General features: G+C 48.1%; 7 non-coding genes and 2 pseudogenes across 7 annotated transcripts; all 9 read left to right on the forward strand.

Moving 5' to 3' along the window:
- The first annotated feature begins 908 nt into the window (after positions 1-908).
- Positions 909-1,099, forward strand: LOC142273431 (U2 spliceosomal RNA). Its single transcript, XR_012737944.1, has one exon. It is a non-coding gene; the product is annotated as a U2 spliceosomal RNA (small nuclear RNA).
- Positions 1,100-2,486: 1,387 nt separating this feature from the next.
- On the forward strand, positions 2,487-2,677 carry LOC142273432 (U2 spliceosomal RNA). The gene has a single exon (XR_012737945.1). It is a non-coding gene; the product is annotated as a U2 spliceosomal RNA (small nuclear RNA).
- A 1,387-nt stretch (positions 2,678-4,064) lies between these two features.
- On the forward strand, positions 4,065-4,191 carry LOC142273464 (U2 spliceosomal RNA; annotated as a pseudogene).
- Positions 4,192-4,875: 684 nt separating this feature from the next.
- LOC142273457 (U2 spliceosomal RNA) lies at positions 4,876-5,073 on the forward strand. The gene has a single exon (XR_012737968.1). It is a non-coding gene; the product is annotated as a U2 spliceosomal RNA (small nuclear RNA).
- A 2,179-nt stretch (positions 5,074-7,252) lies between these two features.
- On the forward strand, positions 7,253-7,451 carry LOC142273454 (U2 spliceosomal RNA). The gene has a single exon (XR_012737965.1). It is a non-coding gene; the product is annotated as a U2 spliceosomal RNA (small nuclear RNA).
- Positions 7,452-9,636: 2,185 nt separating this feature from the next.
- Positions 9,637-9,832, forward strand: LOC142273456 (U2 spliceosomal RNA). Its single transcript, XR_012737967.1, has one exon. It is a non-coding gene; the product is annotated as a U2 spliceosomal RNA (small nuclear RNA).
- A 1,387-nt stretch (positions 9,833-11,219) lies between these two features.
- LOC142273433 (U2 spliceosomal RNA) lies at positions 11,220-11,410 on the forward strand. The gene has a single exon (XR_012737946.1). It is a non-coding gene; the product is annotated as a U2 spliceosomal RNA (small nuclear RNA).
- Positions 11,411-12,797: 1,387 nt separating this feature from the next.
- Positions 12,798-12,939, forward strand: LOC142273467 (U2 spliceosomal RNA; annotated as a pseudogene).
- A 697-nt stretch (positions 12,940-13,636) lies between these two features.
- LOC142273458 (U2 spliceosomal RNA) lies at positions 13,637-13,832 on the forward strand. The gene has a single exon (XR_012737969.1). It is a non-coding gene; the product is annotated as a U2 spliceosomal RNA (small nuclear RNA).
- Positions 13,833-14,324: the final 492 nt, after the last annotated feature.

A 14,324-nucleotide genomic window follows, 5' to 3' on the forward strand; every position in this document is an offset into this window, starting at 1 on the left:
GCTTGCTCTTGGACATTCTAAAAGAGAGGTCATGATAGACATTGAGCTTCTGAGCTCAATTGGGGACAGTCATGGGTGATGAATGTTTGCAACCTACTGCGAAGCCTCATACCGCAATATAAGGAACGTCAAATACTAAGAAAGGGCGGCCTATGAAAGAATTACTACTTTCAATAAGTACACTTAAACGGCTAATTGGGAATAGAAAAACTGTAAAAAGCCCTCTGAGAAAGCCCCCCTCTAACCTTTGATAGTAAGCTTTTCTGTAGTCTGCCTGTTGATGTATTTTCCGTTTGAACTGTGCACAACATGAAGAGACGGAACACTGGCGGCTTGTCACAATGCCCCCCGATGACATCACAATAGCGCTGCTGCCTAGAAAACAAGCTGCGCAGAAGAAGTTGTTCTTTGGGTGGGAGGGTGGGCTAGTGGAAGGAGGGGGCAATCTCTTTTTTTCCCGGGTGGTAGGGGGATGACAGGAGAAGGGAAGCGGGTGGTGAGAAAGGTACAGAGGGCAGGGTTTGGGGGCTGGGAAGGAAAGGGAAAAGATTAGGGTTTGGGGATGATGAAAGGGCTTTCTACGGGTAAGGATGGCAAAGGGTGGCAGTGACGGAAAGTCAGGCAACCTGTCCTGTCCGTCTTTTTGTATCGTGAATTGGAAAGACTGCAAGGGGGAGGGGAGTTGCTTGCGCCCTAAAGGAGGAGTTATTCAGATTCATTGCAGTGGGCGGCGGCTGCAAAACGCACCATTCTTCTTGTTTTGGCTCTGCAAAGCAGCCTTTTCAAGGGTTGGCTTGGGTGACAAAATGTCTTGTGTAGGCGTGGGTTTGTCTCCCTCTCGCTCTCTCTCCCTAAGATGTGTCCGGCATAGGCCAGGGTGCCACTCGAGGCCCAAACCAATTCTGGTTATCGCTTCTCGGCCTTTTGGCTAAGATCAAGTGTAGTATCTGTTCTTATCAGTTTAATATCTGATACGTCCCCTATCTGGGGACCATATATTAAATGGATTTTTAGAACAGGGAGATGGAAAAAGAGCTTGCTCTGTCCACTCCACGCATTGACCTGGTATTGCAGTACCTCCAGGAACGGTGCACCCCTTCTTAACCCAGTTTCCAAAAGCAGAACTCAATTCACCTGATTCATATTAGCCCGATTTAATGAATTGGAAGAAAGCATACGTCTTCATATGCACCTCAATTTGGCCCATTCACTTTTCACACTTCCTCCTTTTGTTTTTTATCTTTCACACTTTTGACTTTCTTTATTCATCCAAATAGCAAACTCATCACCACTCAACCTGACCAACTCGGCTATGTCCCCGTGCTGCAGTTCTCTGTCTTATCTAGATCATTTGCAATTGAATGGAATAGATCCCTTTTGGACAAAGTGGATTCACCTGCTGCTGCAGTGACCACAGGTGTGATAACATCTAGAATTGGCATCTGGTGCGATCTCTCCGCTTCCACTCCAAAGAAAGTTACCTGTTTATTCCTATCATGCATTGGTTTTTGGGGTTTTCTTTGAGTAATGATGATCTCTTTAGTAGTCTGTTGGCGCCCTCTCCTGGAGGAATAGTTTGCTTGCTCTTGGACATTCTAAAAGAGAGGTCATGATAGACATTGAGCTTCTGAGCTCAATTGGGGACAGTCATGGGTGATGAATGTTTGCAACCTACTGCGAAGCCTCATACCGCAATATAAGGAACGTCAAATACTAAGAAAGGGCGGCCTATGAAAGAATTACTACTTTCAATAAGTACACTTAAACGGCTAATTGGGAATAGAAAAACTGTAAAAAGCCCTCTGAGAAAGCCCCCCTCTAACCTTTGATAGTAAGCTTTTCTGTAGTCTGCCTGTTGATGTATTTTCCGTTTGAACTGTGCACAACATGAAGAGACGGAACACTGGCGGCTTGTCACAATGCCCCCCGATGACATCACAATAGCGCTGCTGCCTAGAAAACAAGCTGCGCAGAAGAAGTTGTTCTTTGGGTGGGAGGGTGGGCTAGTGGAAGGAGGGGGCAATCTCTTTTTTTCCCGGGTGGTAGGGGGATGACAGGAGAAGGGAAGCGGGTGGTGAGAAAGGTACAGAGGGCAGGGTTTGGGGGCTGGGAAGGAAAGGGAAAAGATTAGGGTTTGGGGATGATGAAAGGGCTTTCTACGGGTAAGGATGGCAAAGGGTGGCAGTGACGGAAAGTCAGGCAACCTGTCCTGTCCATCTTTTTGTATCGTGAATTGGAAAGACTGCAAGGGGGAGGGGAGTTGCTTGCGCCCTAAAGGAGGAGTTATTCAGATTCATTGCAGTGGGCGGCGGCTGCAAAACGCACCATTCTTCTTGTTTTGGCTCTGCAAAGCAGCCTTTTCAAGGGTTGGCTTGGGTGACAAAATGTCTTGTGTAGGCGTGGGTTTGTCTCCCTCTCGCTCTCTCTCCCTAAGATGTGTCCGGCATAGGCCAGGGTGCCACTCGAGGCCCAAACCAATTCTGGTTATCGCTTCTCGGCCTTTTGGCTAAGATCAAGTGTAGTATCTGTTCTTATCAGTTTAATATCTGATACGTCCCCTATCTGGGGACCATATATTAAATGGATTTTTAGAACAGGGAGATGGAAAAAGAGCTTGCTCTGTCCACTCCACGCATTGACCTGGTATTGCAGTACCTCCAGGAACGGTGCACCCCTTCTTAACCCAGTTTCCAAAAGCAGAACTCAATTCACCTGATTCATATTAGCCCGATTTAATGAATTGGAAGAAAGCATACGTCTTCATATGCACCTCAATTTGGCCCATTCACTTTTCACACTTCCTCCTTTTGTTTTTTATCTTTCACACTTTTGACTTTCTTTATTCATCCAAATAGCAAACTCATCACCACTCAACCTGACCAACTCGGCTATGTCCCCGTGCTGCAGTTCTCTGTCTTATCTAGATCATTTGCAATTGAATGGAATAGATCCCTTTTGGACAAAGTGGATTCACCTGCTGCTGCAGTGACCACAGGTGTGATAACATCTAGAATTGGCATCTGGTGCGATCTCTCCGCTTCCACTCCAAAGAAAGTTACCTGTTTATTCCTATCATGCATTGGTTTTTGGGGTTTTCTTTGAGTAATGATGATCTCTTTAGTAGTCTGTTGGCGCCCTCTCCTGGAGGAATAGTTTGCTTGCTCTTGGACATTCTAAAAGAGAGGTCATGATAGACATTGAGCTTCTGAGCTCAATTGGGGACAGTCATGGGTGATGAATGTTTGCAACCTACTGCGAAGCCTCATACCGCAATATAAGGAACGTCAAATACTAAGAAAGGGCGGCCTATGAAAGAATTACTACTTTCAATAAGTACACTTAAACGGCTAATTGGGAATAGAAAAACTGTAAAAAGCCCTCTGAGAAAGCCCCCCTCTAACCTTTGATAGTAAGCTTTTCTGTAGTCTGCCTGTTGATGTATTTTCCGTTTGAACTGTGCACAACATGAAGAGACGGAACACTGGCGGCTTGTCACAATGCCCCCCGATGACATCACAATAGCGCTGCTGCCTAGAAAACAAGCTGCGCAGAAGAAGTTGTTCTTTGGGTGGGAGGGTGGGCTAGTGGAAGGAGGGGGCAATCTCTTTTTTTCCCGGGTGGTAGGGGGATGACAGGAGAAGGGAAGCGGGTGGTGAGAAAGGTACAGAGGGCAGGGTTTGGGGGCTGGGAAGGAAAGGGAAAAGATTAGGGTTTGGGGATGATGAAAGGGCTTTCTACGGGTAAGGATGGCAAAGGGTGGCAGTGACGGAAAGTCAGGCAACCTGTCCTGTCCGTCTTTTTGTATCGTGAATTGGAAAGACTGCAAGGGGGAGGGGAGTTGCTTGCGCCCTAAAGGAGGAGTTATTCAGATTCATTGCAGTGGGCGGCGGCTGCAAAACGCACCATTCTTCTTGTTTTGGCTCTGCAAAGCAGCCTTTTCAAGGGTTGGCTTGGGTGACAAAATGTCTTGTGTAGGCGTGGGTTTGTCTCCCTCTCGCTCTCTCTCCCTAAGATGTGTCCGGCATAGGCCAGGGTGCCACTCGAGGCCCAAACCAATTCTGGTTATCGCTTCTCGGCCTTTTGGCTAAGATCAAGTGTAGTATCTGTGAGGCTCGGCAGATGCAATGCACACTGGAAGGTTGCGCTTGCTAGTACTCTTGATGTATAGTATATTCATCTAGAGGAAAACATGGCCCTACCAGGATCGAGGCTATTAGACTGAGTAAGTGTGGGGGCTATGGTGCAATGTGCCCCAGGACTGACGACCCTGGAGTGAGTCTGAGCTTGCTGGCTTGGGACCCCGGCGAGCCTTGGGCTCTGTAGCACACCGTACCTTGCCCTTTCATACTTTCTGAGCATATTGCTCTATCCCGGCCTTCTGGCTAGGAAGGGAAATTTTTATAATCATGGTCGGAGGTCCGTTCAGCTTTGGGCTGAGAAACCAACACCCGATTGGAGGTCCGGGTCAGCTTCGGCTGAGAAACCAACACCCGGTTGGAGGTCTGGGTCAGCTTCGGCTGAGAAACCAACACCCGGTTGGAGGTCCGGGTCAGCTTCGGCTGAGAAACCAACACCCGGTTGGAGGTCCGGTTAGCCTTGGGCTGAGAAACCAACACCGGTTGACGGTCCGGGCAGTTTCGGCTGCGAAACCAACAACTAGTAGCTCTCTACTCCACTTGGGTAAGATGCCTGGGTGGACGCTGGGAGCAACGACAAGGCTCAACCAGGCTTCGGCTTGGGGGAGCACCGAAGATCCCTGACCCTTGCTGTGGCCTTCTGGCTCGGAGGGACGGGGTTGATTTTTGGGGACCCTCTCCTCACGGAGGGGTCCACACGAATCCTAGCCTTTGCACTGTTTTTGGTGTGACTTCGGTCATGCATTTTTTGCGGTGCTTTGGAAAGCTTCATTAAATCAAAAAATCTGTTCTTATCAGTTTAATATCTGATACGTCCCCTATCTGGGGACCATATATTAAATGGATTTTTAGAACAGGGAGATGGAAAAAGAGCTTGCTCTGTCCACTCCACGCATTGACCTGGTATTGCAGTACCTCCAGGAACGGTGCACCCCTTCTTAACCCAGTTTCCAAAAGCAGAACTCAATTCACCTGATTCATATTAGCCCGATTTAATGAATTGGAAGAAAGCATACGTCTTCATATGCACCTCAATTTGGCCCATTCACTTTTCACACTTCCTCCTTTTGTTTTTTATCTTTCACACTTTTGACTTTCTTTATTCATCCAAATAGCAAACTCATCACCACTCAACCTGACCAACTCGGCTATGTCCCCGTGCTGCAGTTCTCTGTCTTATCTAGATCATTTGCAATTGAATGGAATAGATCCCTTTTGGACAAAGTGGATTCACCTGCTGCTGCAGTGACCACAGGTGTGATAACATCTAGAATTGGCATCTGGTGCGATCTCTCCGCTTCCACTCCAAAGAAAGTTACCTGTTTATTCCTATCATGCATTGGTTTTTGGGGTTTTCTTTGAGTAATGATGATCTCTTTAGTAGTCTGTTGGCGCCCTCTCCTGGAGGAATAGTTTGCTTGCTCTTGGACATTCTAAAAGAGAGGTCATGATAGACATTGAGCTTCTGAGCTCAATTGGGGACAGTCATGGGTGATGAATGTTTGCAACCTACTGCGAAGCCTCATACCGCAATATAAGGAACGTCAAATACTAAGAAAGGGCGGCCTATGAAAGAATTACTACTTTCAATAAGTACACTTAAACGGCTAATTGGGAATAGAAAAACTGTAAAAAGCCCTCTGAGAAAGCCCCCCTCTAACCTTTGATAGTAAGCTTTTCTGTAGTCTGCCTGTTGATGTATTTTCCGTTTGAACTGTGCACAACATGAAGAGACGGAACACTGGCGGCTTGTCACAATGCCCCCCGATGACATCACAATAGCGCTGCTGCCTAGAAAACAAGCTGCGCAGAAGAAGTTGTTCTTTGGGTGGGAGGGTGGGCTAGTGGAAGGAGGGGGCAATCTCTTTTTTTCCCGGGTGGTAGGGGGATGACAGGAGAAGGGAAGCGGGTGGTGAGAAAGGTACAGAGGGCAGGGTTTGGGGGCTGGGAAGGAAAGGGAAAAGATTAGGGTTTGGGGATGATGAAAGGGCTTTCTACGGGTAAGGATGGCAAAGGGTGGCAGTGACGGAAAGTCAGGCAACCTGTCCTGTCCGTCTTTTTGTATCGTGAATTGGAAAGACTGCAAGGGGGAGGGGAGTTGCTTGCGCCCTAAAGGAGGAGTTATTCAGATTCATTGCAGTGGGCGGCGGCTGCAAAACGCACCATTCTTCTTGTTTTGGCTCTGCAAAGCAGCCTTTTCAAGGGTTGGCTTGGGTGACAAAATGTCTTGTGTAGGCGTGGGTTTGTCTCCCTCTCGCTCTCTCTCCCTAAGATGTGTCCGGCATAGGCCAGGGTGCCACTCGAGGCCCAAACCAATTCTGGTTATCGCTTCTCGGCCTTTTGGCTAAGATCAAGTGTAGTGTTGTTCGAAGAGGTGGTTTAAGCTCCAGGCCACCTTAGTACAATGATACAATGCACACTGGAAGGTTGCGCTTGCTAGTACTCTGGGTGGATAGTATATTCATCTAGAGGAAAACATGGCCCTACCAGGATCGAGGCTATTAGACTGAGTAAGGGTGGGGGGCTATGGTACAACGTGCCCCAGGACTGACGACCCTGGAGTGAGTCTGAGCTTGCTGGCTTGGGACCCCGGCAAGCCTTGGGCTCTGTAGCACACCGTACCTTGCCTTTTCATACTTTTTGAGCATATTACCCTATCCCGGCCTTCTGGCTAGGAAGGGAAATTTTTACAATCCCGGTCGGAGGTCTGGTCAGCTTTGGGCTGAGAAACTAACACCCGTTTGGAGGTCTGGGTCAGCTGAGAAACCAACACCCGATTGGAGGTCTGGGTCAGCTTCGGCTGAGAAACCAACACCCGGTTGGAGGTCCGGTTAGCCTTGGGCTGAGAAACCAACACCGGTTGACGGTCCGGGCAGTTTCGGCTGCGAAACCAACAACTAGTAGCTCTCTACTCCACTTGGGTAAGATGCCTGGGTGGACGCTGGGAGCAACGACAAGGCTCAACCAGGCTTCGGCTTGGGGGAGCACCGAAGATCCCTGACCCTTGCTGTGGCCTTCTGGCTCGGAGGGACGGGGTTGATTTTTGGGGACCCTCTCCTCACGGTGGGGTCCACACGAATCCTAGCCTTTGCACTGTTTTTGGTGTGACTTCGGTCATGCATTTTTTGTGGTGCTTTGGAAAGCTTCATTAAATCAAAAAAATCTGTTCTTATCAGTTTAATATCTGATACGTCCCCTATCTGGGGACCATATATTAAATGGATTTTTAGAACAGGGAGATGGAAAAAGAGCTTGCTCTGTCCACTCCACGCATTGACCTGGTATTGCAGTACCTCCAGGAACGGTGCACCCCTTCTTAACCCAGTTTCCAAAAGCAGAACTCAATTCACCTGATTCATATTAGCCCGATTTAATGAATTGGAAGAAAGCATACGTCTTCATATGCACCTCAATTTGGCCCATTCACTTTTCACACTTCCTCCTTTTGTTTTTTATCTTTCACACTTTTGACTTTCTTTATTCATCCAAATAGCAAACTCATCACCACTCAACCTGACCAACTCGGCTATGTCCCCGTGCTGCAGTTCTCTGTCTTATCTAGATCATTTGCAATTGAATGGAATAGATCCCTTTTGGACAAAGTGGATTCACCTGCTGCTGCAGTGACCACAGGTGTGATAACATCTAGAATTGGCATCTGGTGCGATCTCTCCGCTTCCACTCCAAAGAAAGTTACCTGTTTATTCCTATCATGCATTGGTTTTTGGGGTTTTCTTTGAGTAATGATGATCTCTTTAGTAGTCTGTTGGCGCCCTCTCCTGGAGGAATAGTTTGCTTGCTCTTGGACATTCTAAAAGAGAGGTCATGATAGACATTGAGCTTCTGAGCTCAATTGGGGACAGTCATGGGTGATGAATGTTTGCAACCTACTGCGAAGCCTCATACCGCAATATAAGGAACGTCAAATACTAAGAAAGGGCGGCCTATGAAAGAATTACTACTTTCAATAAGTACACTTAAACGGCTAATTGGGAATAGAAAAACTGTAAAAAGCCCTCTGAGAAAGCCCCCCTCTAACCTTTGATAGTAAGCTTTTCTGTAGTCTGCCTGTTGATGTGTTTTCCGTTTGAACTGTGCACAACATGAAGAGACGGAACACTGGCGGCTTGTCACAATGCCCCCCGATGACATCACAATAGCGCTGCTGCCTAGAAAACAAGCTGCGCAGAAGAAGTTGTTCTTTGGGTGGGAGGGTGGGCTAGTGGAAGGAGGGGGCAATCTCTTTTTTTCCCGGGTGGTAGGGGGATGACAGGAGAAGGGAAGCGGGTGGTGAGAAAGGTACAGAGGGCAGGGTTTGGGGGCTGGGAAGGAAAGGGAAAAGATTAGGGTTTGGGGATGATGAAAGGGCTTTCTACGGGTAAGGATGGCAAAGGGTGGCAGTGACGGAAAGTCAGGCAACCTGTCCTGTCCGTCTTTTTGTATCGTGAATTGGAAAGACTGCAAGGGGGAGGGGAGTTGCTTGCGCCCTAAAGGAGGAGTTATTCAGATTCATTGCAGTGGGCGGCGGCTGCAAAACGCACCATTCTTCTTGTTTTGGCTCTGCAAAGCAGCCTTTTCAAGGGTTGGCTTGGGTGACAAAATGTCTTGTGTAGGCGTGGGTTTGTCTCCCTCTCGCTCTCTCTCCCTAAGATGTGTCCGGCATAGGCCAGGGTGCCACTCGAGGCCCAAACCAATTCTGGTTATCGCTTCTCGGCCTTTTGGCTAAGATCAAGTGTAGTGTTGTTCGAAGAGGTGGTTTAAGCTCCAGGCCACCTTAGTACAATGATACAATGCACACTGGAAGGTTGCGCTTGCTAGTACTCTGGGTGGATAGTATATTCATCTAGAGGAAAACATGGCCCTACCAGGATCGAGGCTATTAGACTGAGTAAGGGTGGGGGGCTATGGTACAACGTGCCCCAGGACTGACGACCCTGGAGTGAGTCTGAGCTTGCTGGCTTGGGACCCCGGCAAGCCTTGGGCTCTGTAGCACACCGTACCTTGCCTTTTCATACTTTTTGAGCATATTACCCTATCCCGGCCTTCTGGCTAGGAAGGGAAATTTTTATAATCCCGGTCGGAGGTCTGGTCAGCTTTGGGCTGAGAAACTAACACCCGGTTGGAGGTCTGGGTCAGCTTCGGCTGAGAAACCAACACCCGGTTGGAGGTCTGGGTCAGCTTCGGCTGAGAAACCAACACCCGGTTGGAGGTCCGGTTAGCCTTGGGCTGAGAAACCAACACCGGTTGACGGTCCGGGCAGTTTCGGCTGCGAAACCAACAACTAGTAGCTCTCTACTCCACTTGGGTAAGATGCCTGGGTGGACGCTGGGAGCAACGACAAGGCTCAACCAGGCTTCGGCTTGGGGGAGCACCGAAGATCCCTGACCCTTGCTGTGGCCTTCTGGCTCGGAGGGACGGGGTTGATTTTTGGGGACCCTCTCCTCACGGTGGGGTCCACACGAATCCTAGCCTTTGCACTGTTTTTGGTGTGACTTCGGTCATGCATTTTTTGTGGTGCTTTGGAAAGCTTCATTAAATCAAAATCTGTTCTTATCAGTTTAATATCTGATACGTCCCCTATCTGGGGACCATATATTAAATGGATTTTTAGAACAGGGAGATGGAAAAAGAGCTTGCTCTGTCCACTCCACGCATTGACCTGGTATTGCAGTACCTCCAGGAACGGTGCACCCCTTCTTAACCCAGTTTCCAAAAGCAGAACTCAATTCACCTGATTCATATTAGCCCGATTTAATGAATTGGAAGAAAGCATACGTCTTCATATGCACCTCAATTTGGCCCATTCACTTTTCACACTTCCTCCTTTTGTTTTTTATCTTTCACACTTTTGACTTTCTTTATTCATCCAAATAGCAAACTCATCACCACTCAACCTGACCAACTCGGCTATGTCCCCGTGCTGCAGTTCTCTGTCTTATCTAGATCATTTGCAATTGAATGGAATAGATCCCTTTTGGACAAAGTGGATTCACCTGCTGCTGCAGTGACCACAGGTGTGATAACATCTAGAATTGGCATCTGGTGCGATCTCTCCGCTTCCACTCCAAAGAAAGTTACCTGTTTATTCCTATCATGCATTGGTTTTTGGGGTTTTCTTTGAGTAATGATGATCTCTTTAGTAGTCTGTTGGCGCCCTCTCCTGGAGGAATAGTTTGCTTGCTCTTGGACATTCTAAAAGAGAGGTCATGATAGACATTGAGCTTCTGAGCTCAATTGGGGACAGTCATGGGTGATGAATGTTTGCAACCTACTGCGAAGCCTCATACCGCAATATAAGGAACGTCAAATACTAAGAAAGGGCGGCCTATGAAAGAATTACTACTTTCAATAAGTACACTTAAACGGCTAATTGGGAATAGAAAAACTGTAAAAAGCCCTCTGAGAAAGCCCCCCTCTAACCTTTGATAGTAAGCTTTTCTGTAGTCTGCCTGTTGATGTATTTTCCGTTTGAACTGTGCACAACATGAAGAGACGGAACACTGGCGGCTTGTCACAATGCCCCCCGATGACATCACAATAGCGCTGCTGCCTAGAAAACAAGCTGCGCAGAAGAAGTTGTTCTTTGGGTGGGAGGGTGGGCTAGTGGAAGGAGGGGGCAATCTCTTTTTTTCCCGGGTGGTAGGGGGATGACAGGAGAAGGGAAGCGGGTGGTGAGAAAGGTACAGAGGGCAGGGTTTGGGGGCTGGGAAGGAAAGGGAAAAGATTAGGGTTTGGGGATGATGAAAGGGCTTTCTACGGGTAAGGATGGCAAAGGGTGGCAGTGACGGAAAGTCAGGCAACCTGTCCTGTCCGTCTTTTTGTATCGTGAATTGGAAAGACTGCAAGGGGGAGGGGAGTTGCTTGCGCCCTAAAGGAGGAGTTATTCAGATTCATTGCAGTGGGCGGCGGCTGCAAAACGCACCATTCTTCTTGTTTTGGCTCTGCAAAGCAGCCTTTTCAAGGGTTGGCTTGGGTGACAAAATGTCTTGTGTAGGCGTGGGTTTGTCTCCCTCTCGCTCTCTCTCCCTAAGATGTGTCCGGCATAGGCCAGGGTGCCACTCGAGGCCCAAACCAATTCTGGTTATCGCTTCTCGGCCTTTTGGCTAAGATCAAGTGTAGTATCTGTTCTTATCAGTTTAATATCTGATACGTCCCCTATCTGGGGACCATATATTAAATGGATTTTTAGAACAGGGAGATGGAAAAAGAGCTTGCTCTGTCCACTCCACGCATTGACCTGGTATTGCAGTACCTCCAGGAACGGTGCACCCCTTCTTAACCCAGTTTCCAAAAGCAGAACTCAATTCACCTGATTCATATTAGCCCGATTTAATGAATTGGAAGAAAGCATACGTCTTCATATGCACCTCAATTTGGCCCATTCACTTTTCACACTTCCTCCTTTTGTTTTTTATCTTTCACACTTTTGACTTTCTTTATTCATCCAAATAGCAAACTCATCACCACTCAACCTGACCAACTCGGCTATGTCCCCGTGCTGCAGTTCTCTGTCTTATCTAGATCATTTGCAATTGAATGGAATAGATCCCTTTTGGACAAAGTGGATTCACCTGCTGCTGCAGTGACCACAGGTGTGATAACATCTAGAATTGGCATCTGGTGCGATCTCTCCGCTTCCACTCCAAAGAAAGTTACCTGTTTATTCCTATCATGCATTGGTTTTTGGGGTTTTCTTTGAGTAATGATGATCTCTTTAGTAGTCTGTTGGCGCCCTCTCCTGGAGGAATAGTTTGCTTGCTCTTGGACATTCTAAAAGAGAGGTCATGATAGACATTGAGCTTCTGAGCTCAATTGGGGACAGTCATGGGTGATGAATGTTTGCAACCTACTGCGAAGCCTCATACCGCAATATAAGGAACGTCAAATACTAAGAAAGGGCGGCCTATGAAAGAATTACTACTTTCAATAAGTACACTTAAACGGCTAATTGGGAATAGAAAAACTGTAAAAAGCCCTCTGAGAAAGCCCCCCTCTAACCTTTGATAGTAAGCTTTTCTGTAGTCTGCCTGTTGATGTATTTTCCGTTTGAACTGTGCACAACATGAAGAGACGGAACACTGGCGGCTTGTCACAATGCCCCCCGATGACATCACAATAGCGCTGCTGCCTAGAAAACAAGCTGCGCAGAAGAAGTTGTTCTTTGGGTGGGAGGGTGGGCTAGTGGAAGGAGGGGGCAATCTCTTTTTTTCCCGGGTGGTAGGGGGATGACAGGAGAAGGGAAGCGGGTGGTGAGAAAGGTACAGAGGGCAGGGTTTGGGGGCTGGGAAGGAAAGGGAAAAGATTAGGGTTTGGGGATGATGAAAGGGCTTTCTACGGGTAAGGATGGCAAAGGGTGGCAGTGACGGAAAGTCAGGCAACCTGTCCTGTCCGTCTTTTTGTATCGTGAATTGGAAAGACTGCAAGGGGGAGGGGAGTTGCTTGCGCCCTAAAGGAGGAGTTATTCAGATTCATTGCAGTGGGCGGCGGCTGCAAAACGCACCATTCTTCTTGTTTTGGCTCTGCAAAGCAGCCTTTTCAAGGGTTGGCTTGGGTGACAAAATGTCTTGTGTAGGCGTGGGTTTGTCTCCCTCTCGCTCTCTCTCCCTAAGATGTGTCCGGCATAGGCCAGGGTGCCACTCGAGGCCCAAACCAATTCTGGTTATCGCTTCTCGGCCTTTTGGCTAAGATCAAGTGTAGTATCGTTCGAAAAGGTGGTTTAAGGCTCCGGCCACCTTAGTACAATGATGCAATGCACACTGGAAGGTTGCGCTTGTTAGTACTTTGGGAGGATAGTATATCCATCTAGAGGAAACCATGGCCCTACCAGGATCGAGGCTATTAGACTGAGTAAGTGTGGGGGTTATGGTGCAATGTGCCCCAGGAATGGACACCCTGGAGGGAGTCTGAACTTGCTAGGTTGGGACCCTGGTAAGCCTCAGACTCTGTCGCACGCCGCGCCTTGCCTATTCATACTTTCCAAGCATATTGCCCTATCCCGGCCTTCTGGCTAAGAAGGGAAATTTTTATAATCCCGGTCGGAGGTCCGGTCAGCTTTGGGCTGAGAAACCAACACCCGGTTGGAGGTCCGGGTCAGCTTTGGCTGAGAAACCAACACCCGGTTGGAGGTCCGGTTAGCCTTGGGCTGAGAAACCAACACCCGGTTGGAGGTCCGGTCAGCCTTGGGCTGAGAAACCAACACCCGGTTGGAGGTCCGGTCAGCCTTGGGCTGAGAAACCAACACCGGTTGACGGTCCGGGCAGTCTCGGCTGCGAAACCAACGACTAGTAGCTCCCTACTCCACTTGGGTAAGATGCCTCGGTGGACGCTGGGAGCAACAACAAGGCTCAACCAGGCTTCGGCTTGGGGGAGCACCGAAGATCCCTGACCCTCGCTGTGGCCTTCTGGCTCGGAGGGACGGGGTTGATTTTTGGGGATCCTCTTCTCACGGAGGGGTCCACACGAATCCTAGCCTTTGCACTGTTTTTGGTGTGACTTCGGTCATGCATTTTTGCGGTGCTTTGGAAAGCTTCATTAAATCAAAAATCTGTTCTTATCAGTTTAATATCTGATACGTCCCCTATCTGGGGACCATATATTAAATGGATTTTTAGAACAGGGAGATGGAAAAAGAGCTTGCTCTGTCCACTCCACGCATTGACCTGGTATTGCAGTACCTCCAGGAACGGTGCACCCCTTCTTAACCCAGTTTCCAAAAGCAGAACTCAATTCACCTGATTCATATTAGCCCGATTTAATGAATTGGAAGAAAGCATACGTCTTCATATGCACCTCAATTTGGCCCATTCACTTTTCACACTTCCTCCTTTTGTTTTTTATCTTTCACACTTTTGACTTTCTTTATTCATCCAAATAGCAAACTCATCACCACTCAACCTGACCAACTCGGCTATGTCCCCGTGCTGCAGTTCTCTGTCTTATCTAGATCATTTGCAATTGAATGGAATAGATCCCTTTTGGACAAAGTGGATTCACCTGCTGCTGCAGTGACCACAGGTGTGATAACATCTAGAATTGGCATCTGGTGCGATCTCTCCGCTTCCACTCCAAAGAAAGTTACCTGTTTATTCCTATCATGCATTGGTTTTTGGGGTTTTCTTTGAGTAATGATGATCTCTTTAGTAGTCTGTTGGCGCCCTCTCCTGGAGGAATAGTTTGCTTGCTCTTGGA

The sequence above is a fragment of the Anomaloglossus baeobatrachus genome, unplaced genomic scaffold, assembly GCF_048569485.1.
Source record: "Anomaloglossus baeobatrachus isolate aAnoBae1 unplaced genomic scaffold, aAnoBae1.hap1 Scaffold_3630, whole genome shotgun sequence".
Taxonomy (NCBI): domain Eukaryota; kingdom Metazoa; phylum Chordata; class Amphibia; order Anura; family Aromobatidae; genus Anomaloglossus; species Anomaloglossus baeobatrachus.